The 21,592-nt window shown below is 43.7% G+C and overlaps 1 long non-coding RNA gene across 1 annotated transcript; it reads left to right on the forward strand.

Moving 5' to 3' along the window:
* Positions 1-16,167: 16,167 nt before the first annotated feature.
* On the forward strand, positions 16,168-21,331 carry LOC110124735 (uncharacterized). Its single transcript, XR_002309873.2, has 3 exons — positions 16,168-16,504; positions 20,910-21,012; positions 21,112-21,331. It is a non-coding gene; the product is annotated as an uncharacterized lncRNA (long non-coding RNA).
* Positions 21,332-21,592: the final 261 nt, after the last annotated feature.

Below are 21,592 nucleotides of genomic sequence, written 5' to 3' on the forward strand. Positions count from 1 at the left end.
GATCTTCCCAACTCAGGGATCAAACCCGGGTCTCCTGAATTCCAGGCAGACGCTTTAACCTCTGAGCCACAAGGGAAGGCCCTGCTTGAAAGGAACTAGTAATAACCACTTTGAAAAATTATTATATAATAAAGAAATCAGTTTTTTCTTCCTGAATTTCTGGCACACAGTAGGCAGATAACAGTTGTTTCATTACATTAGTGAGTTAATGTAACTAATGTAAAACCAGCTCAGGATAAACAAAAAGGCCTACTGAATAGCACAGGGAATCGTGTCCAATCTCCTGGGACAAATCATAATGGAAAATAATGTGCTTACATAAAAGAATGTACACGTGTGTGTGACTGAGTCACTTTGTGCACAGCGGAGGTCGGCACAGTATTGTAAGCCGAGTACACTTCAACTAAAGTAAAACTTAAAGACTTCCCTGGTAGTCCAGGCTTTCCTCATGGCCCAGACGGTAGAGAATCTGCCTCCGAGGCAGGGGCCCCAGGTTCAGTCCCCCAGTTGGGGAGATCCCCTGGAGAAGGGAATGGCAGCCCACTCCAGCATTCCGGCCTGGAGAATCGCATGGACAGAGGAGCTGGGCGGGCTGCAGTCCGTGGGTCGGTCTCAAGGGGTCGGACGTGACTGAGTGACGTTCCGTCTAGACTCCATGGCAGGCCGGCGGTTAGGACTCTGCATGTCCACTGCAGGGGGCCTGGGCTTGATCCCTGGATGGCGTCACTGACTCAATGGACGTGAGTTTGCGCAAACTCCAGGAGATAGGGAAGGACAGGGAAACCTGGTGGGCTGCAGTCCATGGGGTCGCAAAGAGTCAGACACGCCTGAACAATTGAACAACAATAACAGTGGGAACTAACATCTTGCATGCCACGAAGCGTGGCCAAAAAAATAAAAATTATCATAATAAAAAATGTAAAAAAAAAAAAACCCTCAAAACAACAATAACATCAGAACAAAACCAGTTTACAGCCAGTGTGAAGCATGCAACTCTCCCTGTAGTAAGTCTTATCACCAAGAAACAAATCAAACATATTTTTTTTATTTTTTTCAAACATATTTTTAAAAATAAACACAGTTATTCTTAAAAATAATATCCCTCATTGGCTCTTCTGGTTGGGAGCTGGGTAAGATTGGGACATGGAAGAAACTTCCCCAGCAAAAGAGAAAAACAAAAGACGTGTGTGTGAGCCAGTGAACAGGGAAGACAAGCCAGAAGGACCGGCAGGGAGATTTCTCTTCCCCCAGAGACTCAGAAGGATAAAAACCAGAAGAATGTGCTCCAGAGCCTGACCAGTCAGCGTGGCTACAAAGCAGAGCGGGTTACATGGCCTGTGATGGCTGGAGCCAGCACAACATACTTCACGGCCCATTAGAAAGATCTGACATGAGTTTGAGCAAGCTCTCGGAGTTGGTGATGGACAGGGAACCCTGGCGTGCTTCTGTCCATGGGGTTGCAGAATCAGACACGACTGAGCAACTGAACTGAACTAGGTAGATCTGAAAACTAATCTGGTCCCAAGAATGTTTTATCAGTAGTTTTCTCAAAGTACGGATTGCTTGACAAGACAAGGGGCGGGGTAGGGGCATGAGATAGCCATCTGGCCACGTGAAATTTGGCGTAACATCCTGGGTCCCAGCCCAGTGCCACATACGGGCCCTAAAGACCCCATCAATTCTGCACTTTAGGGGCCCCCAAAGACATCTGGGTGCATTCTGGAGTCTTTTTCCTACTCAGATTCTCCAAGTTCTGTGAGAAGCTAGTTAAGAAAAGTACAAGGTCTTCAGTCTTGGACAAAAGTAGCTGAGACATAGTAGGTGCTCAATAAATATAGTGAAGAAGTATTTGTTGAAAGACTCTTCCCTTTTGTTGAGTTTGAAACACCAGGTCCTGTGGCTTTTATTGCCTAGACTGTCTCTCAATATCTATTTTTCAACATTTAACACAGCTATTACATGCTTTTTAAAAACACTTTTTTTTTTTTTACAAATGAAATGCCTTGTTCTCTCAATTAGATTTCAGACTGCTGTGGGATGGAGACCTTCTGGGGGTTCCTGTCTCTCTCTCAGCATCCAGGGGAATGCTTTCTCAACACCTGTGTGTGATCACTAGTGACAGTGGAGGGAAACTGTGGTCTGATAGAACAGGCACTCCATGAGCATCAGAAAAGCAGGCTTGTTTGTAAGCTGATGGGCAGCGTGAGAGTAAGTAAGTTAGAATCTTTTGGAGCCTCAGTTTGATCATATGTAAAGTATGAATAATAATTCATGTCCTGCCTGTAAAACAGGGTCAAATAATCGGACCTGCTCTAAATAAATTTAAATAAATGAGCTTAGCCAGAGCCTGTCCGTCCACTTCCCACTTTCTAACGGTGGGCTCTGCTCAGCCGCTCGGTTGTGTCTGATTCTTTGTGACTCCGTGGCCTGAAGCCCGCTGGGCTCTTCCGTCCATGGACTCTTCCAGGCAAGAATACTGGAGTGGGTGCCGTTTCCTATTCTGGGGGATCTTCCTGACCCAAGGGTTGAACCCACGTCTCTTGCTTTGGCAGGCGGATTCTTTACCGCTCTGCCACCTGGGAAGGCCCAAATAATTGGATTTGTAAGGATCAAATAAATTACTGTCTGCTGAAGTGTTCCAGCTACTTCTTAAAATTTAGCTCTGATGGCACTCTTTGTACACGGACATTTATGTACTCCAGGAATTCCCACTCTAAGGAAAGTGGGGGTTTCAGAAATGACAGAAGTGACTAGCCCATCACCAACTGGTAATTGGCTGCTGATCCTTAGTGCTGGACCGGGGACCCGCTGGTCAGACTTACCATGAGAGGAACAAGACCGTGCTAATAAACATTGGAAAATCCGCCCAGTGGCTAACTGAGCAAACTCTTCATTTCACCCTCTTCCTGCCCATCATACTTTATGCTACCAACAAATTCAAGAAACCCCTTGAGACTTTCTAATTTTAGAAAGTTATAATTTTTCTAGTTATAGCCTTTTCTGTTTAAAGAAGTCCCTTTAACATTCTTGTAAGGCCTGCTTAGTGGTGATGAGCTCCTTTAGCTTTCTTTTGTCTGGGAAACTTTATCTCTTCTCAAATTCTAAACGATAATCTTACTGGATTGAGCATTCTTGGTTGTACATTTTTTTCCTTTCAGCACTTTGACTATATTGGGCCAGTCTTTCTGATTTGTGGTATTTCTTTTTTAAAATCATTTTTTATTGGACTAGAATTGATTAATTGACCTCTAGTCTTACCAAAGTCATCATACATTTATTTATATTTACCTTTAATAAAGGCTTCCCTGGTAGATCAACTGGTAAAGAATCCGCCTGCAATACAGAAGACCCTGGTTCAATCCCCGGGTCGGGAAGATCCCCTGGAGAAGGGATAGGTTACCCACTCCAGTATTCTTGAACTTCTGGTGACTCAGACAATGAAAGTGAGAAAATCTACTAATTCTTTGAGTTGCAAGAAGCCTTATTTTCCCATCCTAGTCCTTTTGATGACATCTTTTTTTTTTCTCTTTCTTAAACTTTTTTATTTTAGACATTTTCAAACGTACACAGAAGTAGACAGAATGGTCTATTCTGTTCCTATTTTCTAATTATCCAGCGTCAGCAGTCATCAGCCTTCACCTTGTGTTCATCCGGTGTCCTGTCTCATCTTCCCCCTTCACCTTCCAGCCTTCCATCTCTGAGACCAGCGTACCCGTACGAGTCTTACAGTTCCTTTTCGGACTCTTCCTAATTATTTCATAGTCGTTGCCAACAACCTTCGCTCATCCCTGATGGAAGAGGCAGGCTCCAATTCTGTCTCTGGTTTGCGAGGCTTCCTGCTAAACCTAAACCCTTAAGCTATGTTCTTGCAGTCTGGGACATTAGCAAGATCTCTCGATTGAATTACAGAATCGCTTTCCACCAAGGAATCAGTTTTGTAGAGTACTTAACATTGAACTACAAGAGGAGGCACAGGAGTAACGGGTCGTCCCAGTAATGTCATCTTTTTTTTTTCCCTTCTGTAATCAAAGGCGGTATTACAAGACCTTCAGCTTTGTGGCGTGAGTGGAGGTAGAAATTTACAGGAGCTGGAAATAGCCCTTCAGATGATAGCATTTTTGTTCTCTTGCAGGTTTATTCTTTTTACCTGTAGTTAATATGAATCATTGGAGGATCTGAGATTTTTCTGTGATTTGAAACTTTATTTTCTGGGACACAGATTCAAGAGTTTCAAGGGACCTACAGGCTGAAGCAGCATAAATGACCTCACTCCATTCTGCCTTCTGCCAGTGACCTCTCTGGGGGCTCTCTGACGCTGTCCATATTCAGCAGGGGGCCCTGCCCTCCAGCTTGAGGATCGGCGTTGACAGGTGGGCTCTGAGACAGCTTGCCCTCTCTTCTGGGCTGACTCTGGCAGTGCAACAAAAGGAACACTGATTGGTGAGAAGCTCAATCCTCAGGAAGGTCCCTGGGCGACACGCAGCAGGCCAACTTGTCCGGGGGAGCTCAAGGCAGGAACTTGTGCTCGCTTCCCATCTGGGGTTCGATGACCTCCCTCCTTTCATCACGGGGGTTCTGAACCTCAAAGTATCAATCCTCTGCTGCCTCTTGTTACGTCTAGAAGAGTGTGAATTTTCTGAACATTTTCTCAAAGCAGTGCTTAACTGCATTTTACTTTTATTAAATATCAAACTCTTATAAGATTGCCTGTCAATGTGGGAGCAAAGAGAGGAACTATAGAAAAGGGGAAAAAATGAAAACATTGTGTAAATTTGGGAACTGAAATCTTATGTCTCCTTGGGGGGAGAGGGGGGTGATGAAACCATTCTAAGTCCTGATTGTGGCACTGTTTAGACACATCTATTCATATATTAAAATTCAAAGTTCATCTATTCATGTATCAAAATTGAAAGACTTGTACGTCAAAAGAAAAAAAGGTCAATTTTACTGTGCTATAATTTAAAAAATAAAATAGTTAACCAGGGGAAAAATAAAAATTCTAGGCTTGTTCAAGTTTGAAAGTGAAGAAGCCAATGGGTAAATACCAAAGATTCAGAAAAGAAAGTGGGGAGGAGACAGCACCTTGGTATTGTCAAGCATTTTTCGTACTGTTTAAAATTTTTTTAAAAGATTTAAAAATTCTTACTTATTACACAAATGATGTTGTAATGACAGAGATTATAAAAAGTTACCAAGAGTCTTCTACCTATGATAAACCCCCTGGTTTGCATTTAAAAAATCCTTTAGGGACTTCCCTTGGTGAAAGTGAAGTCGCTCAGTTGTGTCTGACTCTTTGTGACCCCATGGACTGCAGCCTACCATGCTCCTCCGTTCATGGGATTCTCCAGGCAAGAGTACTGGAGTGGGTTGCCATTTCCTTCTCCAGGGGATCTTCCTGACCCAGGGATCAAACCCGGGTCTCCCGCATTGTAGGCAGACGCTTTACCATCTGAACCACCAGGGAAGAGGACACGAGTTTGGTCCTTGGTTGGGGAACTAAGATCCCGCATGTCTAAAGGTGTGGCAAAAGAGAGAGAAAGAAAGAAAAAGAGAGAAAGACAGAGAGAAGGAAAGAGAGAAAGAGAGAGAAAGACAGAGAGAGAAAGAGAAAGAGACAGAGAAAGAGAAAGAGAAAGAGAGGGAAAGAGAAAGAGAGAAAGAGAGAGAAGGAAAGGGAGAAAGACGGAGAGAGAAAGAGAGAGTCCTTTCAGCTCAGGCAAGCTGCGCTCCTCCCTCCCTTCACTGGACAAAGGCCAATCCGGCTCCAAGCTTCCTGCAGAGGAGAGGGTCTCCCACTAGTCCTGAGAACCTGAGGACCACCACTGTCTGCCCCATTCCAGACCTGCTGAATCAGAAGCTGCCTTATAGCAAGACAGCCCTGGGTGACTCCCATGGAGTCCACTTTGGAGTTTGAGAATCCCTGGTTGGAAACCCCTGGATGCCATGGAGATTGCTATCGAGGCTTCAATAAAATCCTTCCTCTGAGGGTGCCCAGCAGCACACGCCCCACCCCTGCTCCAGCAGCTACGAGTCGGGGCGTGTTCCCCAGGATTCCTCCCAGCAACATGAGACCAGTGTACCAGAGGTGCCCAAAGAGGCTTATCTTGATTCCATTCACAGCATCACAGGCATAGTCCAGGATAACTCTCCCTGTTATCCTAGGCCATCTGCTTTTCCTCTTAAATTTATCCGTCTCCACCAGGTTGAGGGGAGCAGGCTGAGGTGTGTGGGGCTGGGTAGAATGTGGGAAAACGTGGCATTTAACTGTAAGTTGAAGAAGGTGCAGCTTAGCAAGGGAGGTGCCTGGGGCAGAAAGAGATCCCTTGTTGGGAGGGGATAGACTGAAGATAGATTGAGAGTTCGGGGTGAGCAGATGCAAACTTGTATACAGGATGGATAACTAACAAGGTCCTACTATATAGCACTGGGAACTTCATTCAATATCCTGTGATAAAATCATAATGGAAAAGAATGTATATGTGTCTGTATAACTAAGGCACTTTGCTGTATAGCGGAAATGAACACCACACTGTGTGGAATATTACTCAGCCGTTAAGAAGAAGGAAATAATGCCACTTGCAGCAACATGAATGAACCTAGAGACTGTCACACTGAGTGGAGTAAGGCAGAAAGAGAAGGATAGATATCATATGACATCCCTTATGTGTGAAATCTAAAAAGAAATGATGCAGATGAACTTACACAACAAAAAGAGACTCAGACTTAGAGAACAAATTTATGGTTGCCGGGGGTGGGGGGGAGTACGGGGGGAAGGGATAGTTAGGGAGTATATGGGGTCAACATGTACACACTGCTATATTTAAAATGGATCACCAACAAGGACCTCCTGTCTAGCACAGGGAAATCTGCTCCATACCGTGTGGCAGCCTGGATGGGAGGGGAGGTTGGAGGAGAATGGATCCATGTGTATGTATGATTGAGTCCCTTTGCTATTCACCTGCAGCTATCACCACATTGTTTGGTAATCCTCTATACCCCAATACAAAATAAAAAAAAACACATTATAAATCAACTATACTTCAGTAAAATAAAAAAAAATAGTTCAGCTATTAAAAAGTAGAGTTTCTCTGATCTCACTTGCTTGGTGGGGACAGAATTGTTCCGTGCAGAACTGGGTGGGGGGGTGGTTCTACACCCCTCTGTGGGAAGCTCTGCCATGAATGTGTTATCCTGAGCACGTTTTCTGACCGCTAACGTCCAAATGAGATTTCCCCTCTGGGTCCCGAATGTCGGTGCAGAGACTCTCCAGACCTGCTGGTGAAAGAGAAGCAAAATGAGTGTTTCCCTGCAGGTGACAGAACTGGGCCATGTGCCTTTAACTTTATGCAGAAAAAAATTTCAGTGGAGAAAATATGAGTGAGCACCCACTGAGATCGCTCACATCATATATTTTTCTGTTTAATTAATATTTCATGACCAGTTAACCAGCAGTCTGTTATCCTTCTAATAAAGAAAAAGGTGCTATAACCAATAAAATATATTTATTGCCCTCATTTTAAAGTCTTAATTAAGGACCCATCCCTCGTGAAAATCTTTCTTAAAATACCATAGGAAGTACACGAACAAGAAGGAAGGAAGCTGCGGCATTCTGAAAAAGAAACGTGTCCTCCCACGGTTAGCCCACGACGTGTGTGTCTTGGACCAGTTTGTAAATCCATGCAGTATTAGCTTGTTTTGGAAGACAGAGTTCTGTAAGTAAAAATATGAATGTTATTTGCTCTGTGGATTTTATGTGTAGAATGCGAATGCTATAGAATTTGAGGAATTCAGAGATCTTTGCTCTTGTAAACTCCATATAAAAAGATAATGCTGCTCTGAGTTCAGAGAGTAACTCATGTGTTAGGCAGGAGTTCCTGAGTTAAGCAGGAACTCGTGATAAGAAAAGGAGTTTCACGTTCCCAGGATGGTCTTCGGTGGGCGTAATACACTGTTGTAGAACCACGGCTGTCATTCTTGCTGGACTCTTTAAGCTATAGGTTCCAAGCATTGGAATCTGTGAAGCTGATTTAGCTACTGGGGTCTGTGCAAGACAGCCACACTAGAGAAAGACCTCTGTGCACACACTCTGAGGTGGCTGAGTGTTAATTAGACCAGACGAAGGGAACATGTTCTACACCAAAGGGCTTCTCTTCCTTTGTGCACCTGGAGCTCTGGGTTCTACTCGTCAGAGAAGATGGAGAAGATGGGGGACAATCCGCACACTCTTACCTTCAGAAGGGTTCCTTCTTGTGCTAGAATCTTCCTTAGCTTCTCCTGTTCCCCCGCTTACCTTGAGACATCTTATGCTACGCAATAGATTCAAAAGTAGATAAAATCATAGGTTTACAAGTAAAATGGAGCCTTAAAATATTTTACTTAAAACTTCTTAGAAAAAGAAGGTGTAGGCTGTTTAAATGAGAGACTCCCGTGGTGGTCCAGTGGTCAAGACTTCTGTCAGTGCAAAGGGTGCAGGTTCTATCCCTGGTCGGGGAGCTAAAATCCCCGTGACCAAAAAAAACAAAATATAAAACTGAAGCAATTCTGTAAAAAATTCATGAAAGACTTTAAAAATGGTCCACATCAAAATAACCCCCCCCCCCCAAAAGGAGTTTAAGTGACTTGCTCAAGGCAGCATAGCTAGCAACTCAGCAACTGGGGCTGGAGTTCACCTCATTCTGCCTTGTGATCATTTTGGATCTGAATGAAGCAAAAGTCTCATTTGTGTGGCCATTTGATCAAAGAACATTAAAAGTTCTGTGTAAACTGCTATTTAACTGACTACTAGTTCTTCATCAACTAGGTTAAACCCTGAATCTCTTTGTTATACTCCAGGAAACAAAAAGGGTAGCTTTTTCAATAAAGTTAAAAGCATATTTCCTTTTAGGCAGGAAGGATTATGTCTAAGGTATGATGACAGTCTCTGTCTCTGAATCTGAATTAGTATAAATGGACAGTTCTGTAAAAATATTTTTAAAATTGGAGTGGCTTTGATGATTTTGGCAATTAAGTCATTTCATAAACATTGGAAAAAATCTGCTGAAATCTTTACAGTGTTCAGAATACTAACTTGATTGTACATCTCTTGTTCTAGCGTATATTCACCTTTCTGAGTAGTTGTTACAAATGTATCATAAGATGTGTGTGTGTGCAGCTGTTCAGTCGTGTCCGACTCTTTGCGATCCCATGGGCTGTAGCCCGCCAGGCTTCTCTGTCCATGGGATTTCCCAGGCAAGAATACTGGAGTGGGTTGCTGTTTCCTTCTCCACGGGATCTTCTCAACTCAGGGATTCAATTCGCAGCTCCTGCAGCTCCTGCATTGCAGGTGGATTCTCTACCTCTGAAACACAAGTGTTGACTATTAAATACCAGTCATCCTTGTTTGAGTATCCTGAAAGGTAAAACAATTTCTCCAGTTGCTTCTGTTTCCATGTAAAGATTAATCAATGGGCTTATTTTTGTTGGTATTTCTGCTCGTTGATGTGTTCATATTTTGTTGGCTCAAAGCTTAATAAAAAAGCAAAGCAAAGTAACTTGCACTGATAGTGATGACAATCTTAAAGCTGAGAAAGCACTTGTAGATTCATATATATGTATGATGCTAAGTTGGTTTTGGTGAGTATTTAGCATAAAAAACTAAACCCAACATCTTCCAGAGGTGGTTTCTTTTTTTCTGCCCTTGGATGGTGGAAAGAAGGCAGAAGTGTGCCACCTGGTGGTTGAGGATGGATTGGCATGGTAGGCTCCCCAAATCCTATTTTAACAGAATTTAAAGCGTACCAACATTTCCTTAATGACCAATTCTTTCCTCCTCAAACAAACTTATTTTTTTCTTCATATCAAGAGTACTTAGCAGTAACTATTATCTTGTTTGATGTTCAAAAATACTTTCTAAAATTAAAATAAGTAATCACTCTACTGTGCTTCTCATAGCATGTGTATCCATGAACATTTGCAGTTCGAGTCATATGAAGAAATGATATTTAGTTAAATTCAGATACAACCAAGGACTCAGATATGCAGCAAAGAAGAACTAAAGAGCCTCTTGATGAAAGTGAAAGAGGAGAGTCAAAAAGCTGGCTTAAAACTCAACGTTCAAAAAACAAAGATCATGGCATCTGGTCCCATCACTTCATGGCAAATAAATGGGGAAACAATGGAAAGGTAAAAAGACTATTTTTTTAGGCTCCAGAATCACTGCAGATGGCGCCTGTAGCCATGAAATTAAAAGACGCTTGCTCCCTGGAAGAAAAGCTATGACCAACCTAGACAGCATATCAAAGAGCAGAGACATTACTTTGCTGACAAAGGTCCATCTAGTCAAAGCTATGGTTTTCCCAATAGTCATGTATGGACTACATGACTATGGTTTTCTTGTCAAAGCTATGGTTTTCCCAGTAGTCATGAGAATTGGACCACAAAGAAAGCTGAGCACCAAAGAATTGATGCTTTTGAACTGTGGTGTTGGAGAAGACTCTTGAGAGTCCCTTGGACAGCAAGGCGATCCAACCAGTCAATCCTAAAGGAAATCAGTCCTAAATAGTCACTGGAAGGACTGATGCTGAAGCTCCAATACTTTGGCCATATGCTATGTATAGCATATATATGTATATATATATATATATATATACACACACACACACACACACATATATATATGTAACTATATGCTTTATATATATATATAAAATGTAATACTTGGCTCTAGCTATTCAGAGGCCTTTGGTTGAAAACAGTTAACACTTTCATTTAACCTGTCCTACCCCTTAGGATCTTTGAGGTTATGAAGGCTTTTAAATAGGTTATAATCCCAGAAGTTACTGCATACATTTACATTCTATTTAAGTAGAAAATGAAGCAAAAAGACACTGTTAGGTAAAGGATAAAGTGCATTAGCCTGACTGCTGAAAAATATTAATTTTGAATAATGAGTCTCTTTTGCGTAGGAATGTAAAGTAGAAAATAAGATTCGTTTCTGGCTTTGAGACTTTGATATTCTTTGTTCTGAGGTCGCTTCATCTTCTTCAGTCAGAGACAATATCTTGTTAATCTATCTCCATTTCTAACATAATGGCATTAATGAAATGTCACATCAAGGGCATAATTCATTATTATATTATAGTAAGTCCTTCCTGCCATTTTTTTTGAGCGAAGCAGGATGATTAAACATCGCTAGTGAGGGGCACCCACAGTTTTTGGTGCAGTCTTTGGAAGCAGGTATCACCCCTTGACCAGCCAAGCAGAAGCCGTTGTCCAAAGTCATTGTGGATCAGAGAAGCCATCTCCTGGTTTCTCTGTCATCAGTTCAGTTCAGTCGCTCAGTCGTGTCCGACTCTTTGTGACCCTATGAACCGCAGCACGCCAGGCCTCCCTGTCCACCACCAACTCCCGGAGTCATCTTCATATTCTGAATGTTGATCTCTGTCATAGTCCTGGTCATTTCTATGGACTGAGCGATTCTCTGGACTGAGCGATTCTCTCTGGGACATTCTCGGCGGGGCGAAAGCAGAGAGCTGCACGTCCTTTTTCCCTTCTGTCTCAATGAGATTTATTTCCGAGTACATTTACATATGTTAAGTGAGTTTTGTGACTAACTAGCTGTAAGACATTTTGCAAATTGTTTGACATAGTTGGCCTCAGTCTCCTTATTTGTTGAATAAGAGAGAGTAGAACTATACGCTTTCAGAGGTCCCTTCCAGCTCTAAATGTCTGTCATCCTATGAAATGCTTCTTAAAGGAACATTTAAAAAAGTCTAGCTTATCAAAGCATTAGAAAGTACTTAGCTATTTTTATGGTTTGGATCAAAAATATGAGCTGTCACTTCTTGGAAAGCTTTATTACCCCCACTTCTTGGCAAAGGCTGAAGTTTAATATCATTATGGTACCCTTTAATGAGGATTCCCTAATTTAGGAAGGCATTCGTGATAATGATCACTTAAAAAGATCACTGATTTGAGAAATGGTTCAGGTCGTAACGGGTGCTGAGAATGAAGGCTGAGCGATTACTTCTTTACTGGGCTGTGCTAGTGTTGATATTTGTTTTGCTAATTGAACTTAATTTACTGTGAAGTTTTTTTCAGAGGTTTCTGTCACTGTGAGCAATGGTGCTACTGGGGTGGGGCACTGAACTTAGAGCCCTTATTCCTTGACTATCACATAAATTGGTCCATCCTAAAGGAAATCCCCATGAAAATTCACTGGAAGGACTGATGCTGAAGCTGAAGCTCCAGTACTCTGGCCACCTGATGGGAAGAGCTAACTCATTAGAAAAGACCCTGATGGTGGGAAAGATTGAAGGCAGGAGGAGAAGGGGGTGAGAGAGGATGAGATCATTGGATGGCATCATTGACTCAATGGACATGAGTTTAAGCAAACTCTGGAAGATGGTGAAGGACAGGGAAGCCTGGCATGCTGCAGTCCATGGGGTCAAAAAGAGTTGGACACTACTGAGCAAGTGAACAAAGACAATTTTTTAGAGGGAGTGACCTGGAGGTATCCTAGGAGTCTTACAACTTCCTCCACACTGCTTCTTAGACACATCAGCAGTTCACCCATCAGTTTATGAAAACCCAAGAGTTGAAAATGTTGCCAGTGGTTCTTGAAAAAAAGACCAGATAGATCACTATTCCTCTAAGATGGGCGTTTCACACTGGGATGCAGAGGGAAATTGGGAGGGAGAGAAAGTGAAGGTTGAGAATGAAGGGAAAAGAAAGAAAATCATCCAGATGAAAAAGTCACAAGAAGTCTTTACTCTTATAGAAAGCTTGGCAGAGTGCTGGGTTCCCTCCAGGACTCTGCACCTGGGCTCAGGGAAGAGGACTGACCTTGGGTCTCTCTCTTTTTTTTAATGAGTATTTTTTTTATGGCTTCCCAGTTAGCTCAGCTGGTAAAGAATCCACCTGCAATGTGGGAGACTGGATTTGATCCTTAAGTCAGGAAGATCCCCTGGAGAAGGGATAGGCTACCCACTCCAGTATTCTTGGGTTGGGAAGATCCCCTGGAGGAGGACATGGCAACCCACTCCAGTATTCTTGCCTGGAGAACCCCATGGACAGAGGAGCCTGGTGGGTTACAGTCCTTGGGGTCAGAGTTGGACACTGCTGAAGTGACTTAGCATGCACACACGCATAGACAGTTAACAAACAATGCTGCGACGGTTTCAGCTGAACAGTGCAGGGACTCAGCCATTACATACATAGACCCATTCTCCCCCAGACTCCCCTCCCATGCGGGCTGCCTCAAAACATTGATCAGAGTTCCTTGTGCTCTACCGTTAAGTCCTTGCTGGTTATCCATTAAAATGTTTCTTGATCAGAGTAGAGCAGGTTTTGTCCTCTATTTTCTACCCACCCCCTGAGGGTACCTAAGGAATCATGAACAAGAAGCTCCATCAAATATAATTATAATCCTGGGAGTGATTGTATAGACACATTGCATTTGTGTTATCAATAGCTCCCTTGCTCTGTTAAGGCCCCTGTCCCCTTCCGTCTGGTAAGGAAAACTAAGCCACAAATCAATGGCTGGTTTCAGAATTTAGGTTGCACTTTTTCTCCAAAGACTGTGTGAGGACCGAGAAATAAAACAACTAATTTCACCGGACCCAGGCAAGTCATCTGATCTGAAAACCAGGTGTCTGGTCTTTCCACGAAGATGGATTGCCCGGTGTGTCAGCCAGCCCCGGCTGAGCATTCCTGAGTAATTAGGAGTCATTTCATTGGCAGCCGCCTACCCAGCTCACCTTGCAGAGCTCTCAAAATGTCTGAGCCAGAAACCGCCCCGCCCCAGCAGAGCTCCGCAGCTCTGACCTGGCAGGACTTGGTAACATGATGCTGTGACATACAGGCAGTCCACGGAACTGCGGCCCCCAGCCCCCAGCCCCAGGCTACCAGGAGAAGAGGGGAGTGTTCGAAGGTTAAGCTAAATAATATGCTTTTAATGAGAACGTGTGCCTGGCAGATCAAAAGCATCATGGTAAGATAAAACGTTCAAAAAGGCCTTTCCCTGAACAGTGCATTTGACCAAAGCTGCTTTCATGATCTCTCTGATAGAATTCTAAAAAGCATTTTTAAGGGTTTGATCCTAAGTGTTACACTTGAGCAGGTTTTCCCTCACCTTTTATCCCATGGAGACGTGGGCCATTTCGTGGGAGGGTGGATTATCAGCAGGGGAAAACCAGTGCTTTGTGGTCTGTAAGGATGGACTGATCTGGGTCTGGAAGCATCTGGAAATGTTATCTGGGTGCCCTGGCCATCTGACAGGGTGTTATCTCTTTAAAATGCTAGGGAAAACACAAAAGCAACACCCAGGTTGGGAGACTCTAAACTTTGCTCAAACCACATCGACTTCATGAGGCTTTCCCAGAAAACTTCTCAATTGGAGTTGAGGGGAGGCAGGAAGACATGAACATTTCTTGAGTGCCCGTTATATAACATGGGACTCCTAGGGGGCACAGTGGTAAAGAATCCACCTGTCAAAGCAGGAGACTCAGGTTTGACCCCGGGGTTGGGAAGATCCCCTGGAGATCATTTCCTGGAGAAGGAAATGTCAGCCACTCCAGTATTTCTTGCCTGGAGAATCCCATAGACAGAGGAGCCTGGTGGGTTACAGTCCACCGGGTTGCAAAGAGTTGGACACGACTGAGTAACCAAACAACAACAAATTGCATAATATGTATGTGCTGGGGACTTCAGCTGCATGATAATATTTAATCCTTAAAGTATCCTTGTGGCATGGTTATTATTAATAATCTGTTCTCCCACTGAACTTCATTCAAGATAGCAGGGCCTCATCCAAAACTACCTGATGAGAATCTCGAGTGGTACCTAGAAATCTGTGCTGTAATTCTTCTGGGCGATATCAACGTTTGCTACAGTTTAGAAACACTGATGTAACTTGTGACTGTAAGAATATACCTGTTCTGGAGTAGAGAGGGACAGATTTCTAAGCTATCACCAGTCATCTGTAGCTGAGTGAAAACGAACTGCCTGCTCTGCTGGGGGAGGTGGGGAAAGACAGGACGGGGGGAGGGCTGAGCGGAGAGGGTAAGGGTGGGCTCAGAAAGGGAAGCAGGTAACCAGGACAATCTCCATGCTATCCCAATTTGCTAGCCCTGCCTCTGCTAGCTCTTGCCTTTCTCCTAAGAAGTAAATGTCAAAACAAGTTTTCTTTGAAGGAGACACAGGTATTTAGCACCTCAAACAGCTGGAGTCCCACTAAAAAACAGGGGTTTTATGATGTGATAATTCACCTCCCTGGAGTTAGTGTGCTTTGCCTGGGTAGAATTTGACTAGCTAAATTTGAGTTTCAGAAAGGAATTCTACCAAAACAATTTTGTGCTTTTTTTGAAGGCAAATCAAATTGACTTTTAAATTTTTAATTGGAAAATTAAGTTCCTTTAGGCTCATTGCATCTCTAAAAGGATGGGCCAATTATTGGTCAATAAAACAGTGTGACCAGGGATTCCTGTGGCTTACAAACATTACACGAAACCCTCTAATCTTCCTTTTGCACAGCATAAAATGAACATGTTAATTCTCCCTGCATTTAAAAAGATTTAAATAAAAGTTCCCTTACCCTTCATTTAAAAATACTGAAGTAGTTTTCTTTGTGTGCCGGTCATGAGTTAGCCCAGCAGTAGATCGTGGGGAGTCAGGATGAACAGACAAGGTCCTTATGCCCAGGGAGCTCCTGGCCCAGTGAGAAGCTTGTGGTCATCATTAGGACCTGTGTACCCTGCGTGCTCTGGTCTCCATCAGAGATCTTTCCGCTCAAGCTCTGCTGGATGGTACATGGCTTCCCATACGGGCCAGGTCTCTTCCCCATAAAAGTGTCAAGCCCTGATATCAGATCAAGACAATAACGATCCCTTTGGGCAATTCAAATAGAGGGAATTTAACATAGGGGGTGGGTCCCACAGGTAATGACAGAGTTGAGGGTACAGACAGGCACTCGGAGATTAGCAGCAGGAAGACTGGGCTGAAAGGACTCAGAGAAAGGTGATGTTATCAGATTCTACAAGCTGGTTCTTTGGGGGTGCTTTGGGAACCACGGTGGGGGTGTTTCGGCCCCTGCCGTGGGCTCCGTCCTCATGGCTGACTCCGCACTCTCCGGCTGTGCGGGTCGCGGTGGGACCTGCTGTCCCTGCCCCGGAAGCAGACCCGCCCACGTGTAGGGCGTCTTCCGGTGGTCCCTTCCGCTCTTCAGAAATATCCCGAGCGCCCTGCTCCGGCGGCCAGCCTGCCTCCTTCTCTGGCGCCAGGAGTGGGGCTGGGAAAGCTGACTGTGTTTGCTTCTTGAGGCTGTGTTGACTGGGTGGTGATGAGCCCTCCGGGGAAGGTACTGACTGTGGTTTCCACAGGAGCCGAGCTGAGAGAGGAGAACCCGGATGGGAGTCGCGTCTAGAAGCTCAGCGTCTTAAACCAGCGTCTCCCTCTGAACCAACCTGAGGAGGAATGAGGGGACCACGGAGGTCTGGAAGCCATCCTCTGCCGGGTGGAGCAAAGCAGGGTAGGTGGGGAACGGGTCTGAGAGCTAATCTTCCAGTCAGGGGCACACCCGGCTGTCCCCCGAAGGGAATTCTGGCCGGTTGGGTCAGAATAAGAAAGGTTTTTTTTTTTTCTTTTCTTTTTTGCTGTTTTGCCTGGCGTGTGGGATCTTAGTTCCCTGGCCAGGGATGGACTTGCGCTGGAACCAGAGATTCTTAATCAGTGGGCCACCAGGGCAGTCCCAGCAAGAAGATTTCAACGAAGATCCCTCTCACTCCTGACCATTCACAGGGAGACAGAGGGGACCACAGGAGCGCCCTTCCCAGAAAGCAGCTGGGAGTCTGAGGTCAAAGCTGGGCAGAGGTGCAGACCCATCAAGACCCCTTTCAGTACCAAGCTTCCTGGATTCTCTACTAAACTTCACTCTCAGCTCAATTTTTAAAAATGTTTTCATCTTGCAACAGTGCTTAGAATCTGCCCTCTGCTCTCGGAGGGAGCAGGTCTGACAGTGAATCCTTTCAGGTATCCATGTCTGCGTCCATTGGCCTCTTAGATACTTAGAGAAGGAAGACTTAGAGTAATCAACAGCAAGCCTTGTGGCAAAAGCAAAGAGATTTTGGGCAAAACGGTCCTGCTAGAACCCTCGGTGGGCTCCTTGCCTCACCCGCTATAAAGAGCTCAGCACAGAGGTTGAATTTGGGACTGTTTTGCCAGGATGATGGCTAGCTGGGTATAATGACATCAGCTAGGGGCAGTACTGCTTAAGGGCCAGTTTTTTTTTTCCCCCCCAATCCATTGTGGATTCATACTTTTATAAAATATATTTTAAAAATTACAATAGAAAAAAACATATAAGATAGCATTTGAATATCTTTTGTTAGTTTTGACAGGCATAGAATTACACCATCCAGTTACATTGAAAGTTGCTAAACTCTTCCTGTTGGGCACCTACTGTTTATGGACAGGTTCCTGTCCCCTCTCCACACTGGCTCAGAAGACCCAGTGGAGATGGTCTTTGTGATCCTAGGAGGCTGCTCTGGGGGAGGCTCTTTCTTCCCACTCCCACCCCCTGACCCATGAGTTTCTGGAATTAGTGACAAAGGTTTAACAAAAGGCAGGCTCTGTAGATCAGCAAGAACCTGGAGGAAAACAGCTCTGAGGGGTGCACTTAGCAACAGGCGAGCATGGGGCAAATGCCTGCACCCCAGCTCGGCCGGATGGTTTGTCTCTTCTCCAGCCGCTTCATTTCATGTTCTTTGGATGCTGACAACTCAGGAAAGGCAGCAGACATTTCTAAAAATGACAGTTATCTTCAGGGAAAGGAAAATGGCAAATATGAGACAAAAAAAGTATGAAGTAAATTTTTCACCCTGAAGGGCCAGAGAAATCATTAGAGTTATCTGACAGCCTCAGTCTCCAGGCATGTGACCTGCCTTCTGGCTATCTCACTGCTATTTATATGAGCCAGGATGTCTACCTAGCGCCCGGGTTGAAATCAGGCGGGATCTACGGGAACTCAGATATGGCCCAGAGTGACAGAAGCCTGCAAACCCTTACATCTGTCTTTTGAAATTCTGGATTCCACATTATCCACCTATAATTCATAATTAGTTGCTTTTCTCCCAACACACACACCCACACAGACACACATACAGACACACAAATACACAGACACACACAAACACACAGACATGCTCAGACACACAAACACATATGTTTTTATCCTTCTCTCCCCTAAAACATCACATTGAGCAAAATGAAACTTTAGGAATTAGCTGTCATTCCTATTCCACAAGATATTATGATACTAACAGAGTGGGTATTGACAAAGTAAAGTAAAAATAGCTGCTCTTTGCCTCAATCTTCAATTAAGATATTCAAACAAATTTTGAAACAGGAAATTCAAAATTCTCTTATTTATTTTTGACACTTAAATCTACTGAATTTCTTCTTTAAAAAGCTGCCATTACTGAAATGTTATTAGGGTAATATGAGTAAAGTTAAAGCATACTGGTGGGAGGGGGGTGGAAAATCATACCGGTGGAATATACAGTCAAATGCAGTTCTGTACGGCCAAGTGTTTCTTCCCGCTTGAGAGATCAGTTTTCTCTGATGCCCTTTATTAAAGTTTAAAGCAGGTGTTGACTTGGCAGGAGGGAAAGGATTTGGGAATGAGCTTTCTTGCGGTTGACCTTTAGGGGCTGTCATGCTGCCTGCAGTATTGTCATCAAGTAAAGAAGGGTGTGGTTCCATTTGTGAAAAAATGTTAAAAACAAGAAAACCAGAAACAGAAAACCCTCACCGCCAAATCAGCCCCCATGTTCATCTCTCAAGATCACCCGTGTTTGTGATCACATACCGCTGTTTGTGTGTGTCCCTGTGTTTGGAGTGAGAGTTTGATCAATTGTTCCACTGGCAGCTAAAATCCTAAGCCATGTGTCCATGTGTTTCTCAAAGAGAAGCTTGACTGTATTCTCTTCATATCATTTCAGCAAATGATTCTCATCACCAGCACTTAAAAACCTGCTCCCACAATCTTTTGACAAGTTAAAGTTTCTCCATTTCAGCCTTTAACATGATGAAAATGAATTTGAAAACCCCTGTACCTATTAAAATTCTTACTCCTGCCAGACATCTGCTTTCCTTTTGAAGATCACATCATCTGCTTTTTGACTAGGTTGTGCATTTAAGACCTGAGAACTGTGACCCCCGTTGCCTAGCAACCAAGAAACTCTGGCCTCAGCCCTGGTGGGTGAGATGAAAAAAGGTCGGTGAATGCGGCAGGCCTGTCCTTATCAATATGCTACCATGGCAGCTACTTTCATTTCTTTCTAGTAATATATCATAATAAGTTTTGTAGGTCTTTATACTGTGGTTCTCCCTTTTGAATAAAAGCATAACTAAGACTTGAGGGGATGTCTGATATAACAGAAAATGTAACCATAAAAAAAAAAAAAAACCCAGAATAGAAATCATCTAACTGCTGAGTACCCTGCCGAGCTGCCTGAGGCAGCTACACATTTCCATTGAGTTATTTTATGATCAGGCCAGTATGTTATTGAAATATTATCTCTTTAGCCTTTCTCATTCTGATAAGAAATGACAGGCTCTCAGAACAGTAATACATACAGAGTACAGAATATGGGGCCATGGACAGAATTCAGCTGGGGTAAAGCATACTGGCTTTGGAGAATTTCCATTAATACTGATCATCCTTGGGTTGTATTTTCAAATCGGGCACAGTCCACATTCTAACGTCCGCTTTAATTGTGAGGCAAATTTGGAGCTCTGCGGATGGTTCCACCTAGACCAGTTTATTGAACAACATTAAAGAAAAAGTGTGAATGTTTTCACCCAACTCATTTACGATACAGTTTCTGTAGCAAAGATTGAAATGCTGACCTGTTTGAGATGCTTAGGTAACAGCTACAATTGGGCTTTGAAGTCATTCATGAAAGGAGAGTAAGGAGGCGTAATCGGGAAGAGAAAATTTCAAATGAAATATTCAGAAGGGGGTCTAATTTAGAGATATCGTGGAAATGGTGTGTGACCCATAAAGCTTTGTTACCTTCTAAAGCTTTCACAGGAGGAAAGATGATCTTATCACTGCTGACTTATTGATTCTTTGCTGTCGTTTAACATGTAAGCCATCCCATATAGACAGACCTAACACGTTCATATTTCAAGATGCTGCCGGCAAGGCAGGAGACCCAGGCTCAATCCTTGGGTCAGGAAGATCCCCTGGAGAAGGGAATGGCTACCAACTCCAGTATTCTTGCTTGGAGAATTCCATGGACAGAGGAACCTTGACGGCTCCAAAGAGGTTGCAAAGAGTCAGACATGGCTGTGTGACTAACATTTTCACTTTCAAGGGAGACATGAGTCTCTGTGTCTGGCTGTAGGAGTGTGTGCTGTCTGTGTGCAGTAGTTCAGTTGTGTCTGACTCTTTGTGATCCCATGGATTCTGGTCTGCCAGACTCCTCTGCCCATGGAATTTTCTAGGCAAGAAAGGAGACTTGGGGTTTATTCTCCATTCTGCTTTTATCACCTCTGCGGCCTGAGGAAGGTGGGGACTCTTAGGGACTCAGAACTGCCCCCTAGAGAAGGAGACGTTGATCGGTTAGCTTCCAGCATCCATCCATTCTTTCTGGTGTTTCTTTTACCCTCCGTCAGCTACACTTACTCTCCGTTTTCTCTTTTATCATCATGTGTGCATTCTCTGTCATCTCAGTCCTGTCTGACTCTTTGCAACCCCGTGGACTCTAGCCCACCAGGCTCCTCTGTCCGTGGGATTTCGCAGCAAGAATACTGGAGCGGGTTGCCATTTCCTCTTTCAGGGGTTCTTCAAGATACACGTAATCACATTTTTGTTACTCAAAATATGATATCTATGTAATTTTGATAATCACCCCTTTGTATATTTTCAGACTTTCTGACCTTCTGACAAATGACATTCAAGAGGAACGGAAGCTCAGGTGTTCCTAATGACTGATTCTGAGGCTGTGCAAATTGATCTGCCGTGAACCCGAAGTGAGCATTTTCCTCTGTTCAGCCCAGTCTCCATGTATGTATGGGATCCGTGACTGGTTTGCTTTCTTCTTTTTTTCTCTCTTTTTTCTTTTCTGAAAGAGCAATAATGTCGACGCAGCTGTTGCCGCCTTTCTTACAAATGCTGCACAGTGAATCATCTTAGCCTCTCTGTAAAATTTTAACTTAATGGAGTCCTGGCATTTCTGATGAGACGAGGAACTTAATTTTATAGAACAACCTATTGAACAAGCTGTTCTTGGACATTCCCATCTCAACTAAATGTTAAAAGTATTAAAATTCACATTAGCGCAAGAGGAAATTTTGCATGGGTAATCCTTTAATACAGTGTTTTATGGCTCTATTAGCTGCACAGCAGCTGGTGACATGATGAATTTAATCCATTAAAAAATTCAGGAAGAGGTTTAAAAGTCAGCTTTTTAAAACATTATCTTGCCACAATGAAAGGGAATTTCTCCTCGGGGCCAGAAGTGGGCTGACTTCACACTGAGGCAGGTGTAGAAAACACACCTGCCTAACAAACGCACACGCTCAGAGGCTGGCTCCCAGAGAGGGGCTAGTG

This window comes from Odocoileus virginianus, chromosome 27 (genome assembly GCF_023699985.2).
Source record: "Odocoileus virginianus isolate 20LAN1187 ecotype Illinois chromosome 27, Ovbor_1.2, whole genome shotgun sequence".
Classification (NCBI taxonomy): Eukaryota; Metazoa; Chordata; class Mammalia; order Artiodactyla; family Cervidae; genus Odocoileus; species Odocoileus virginianus.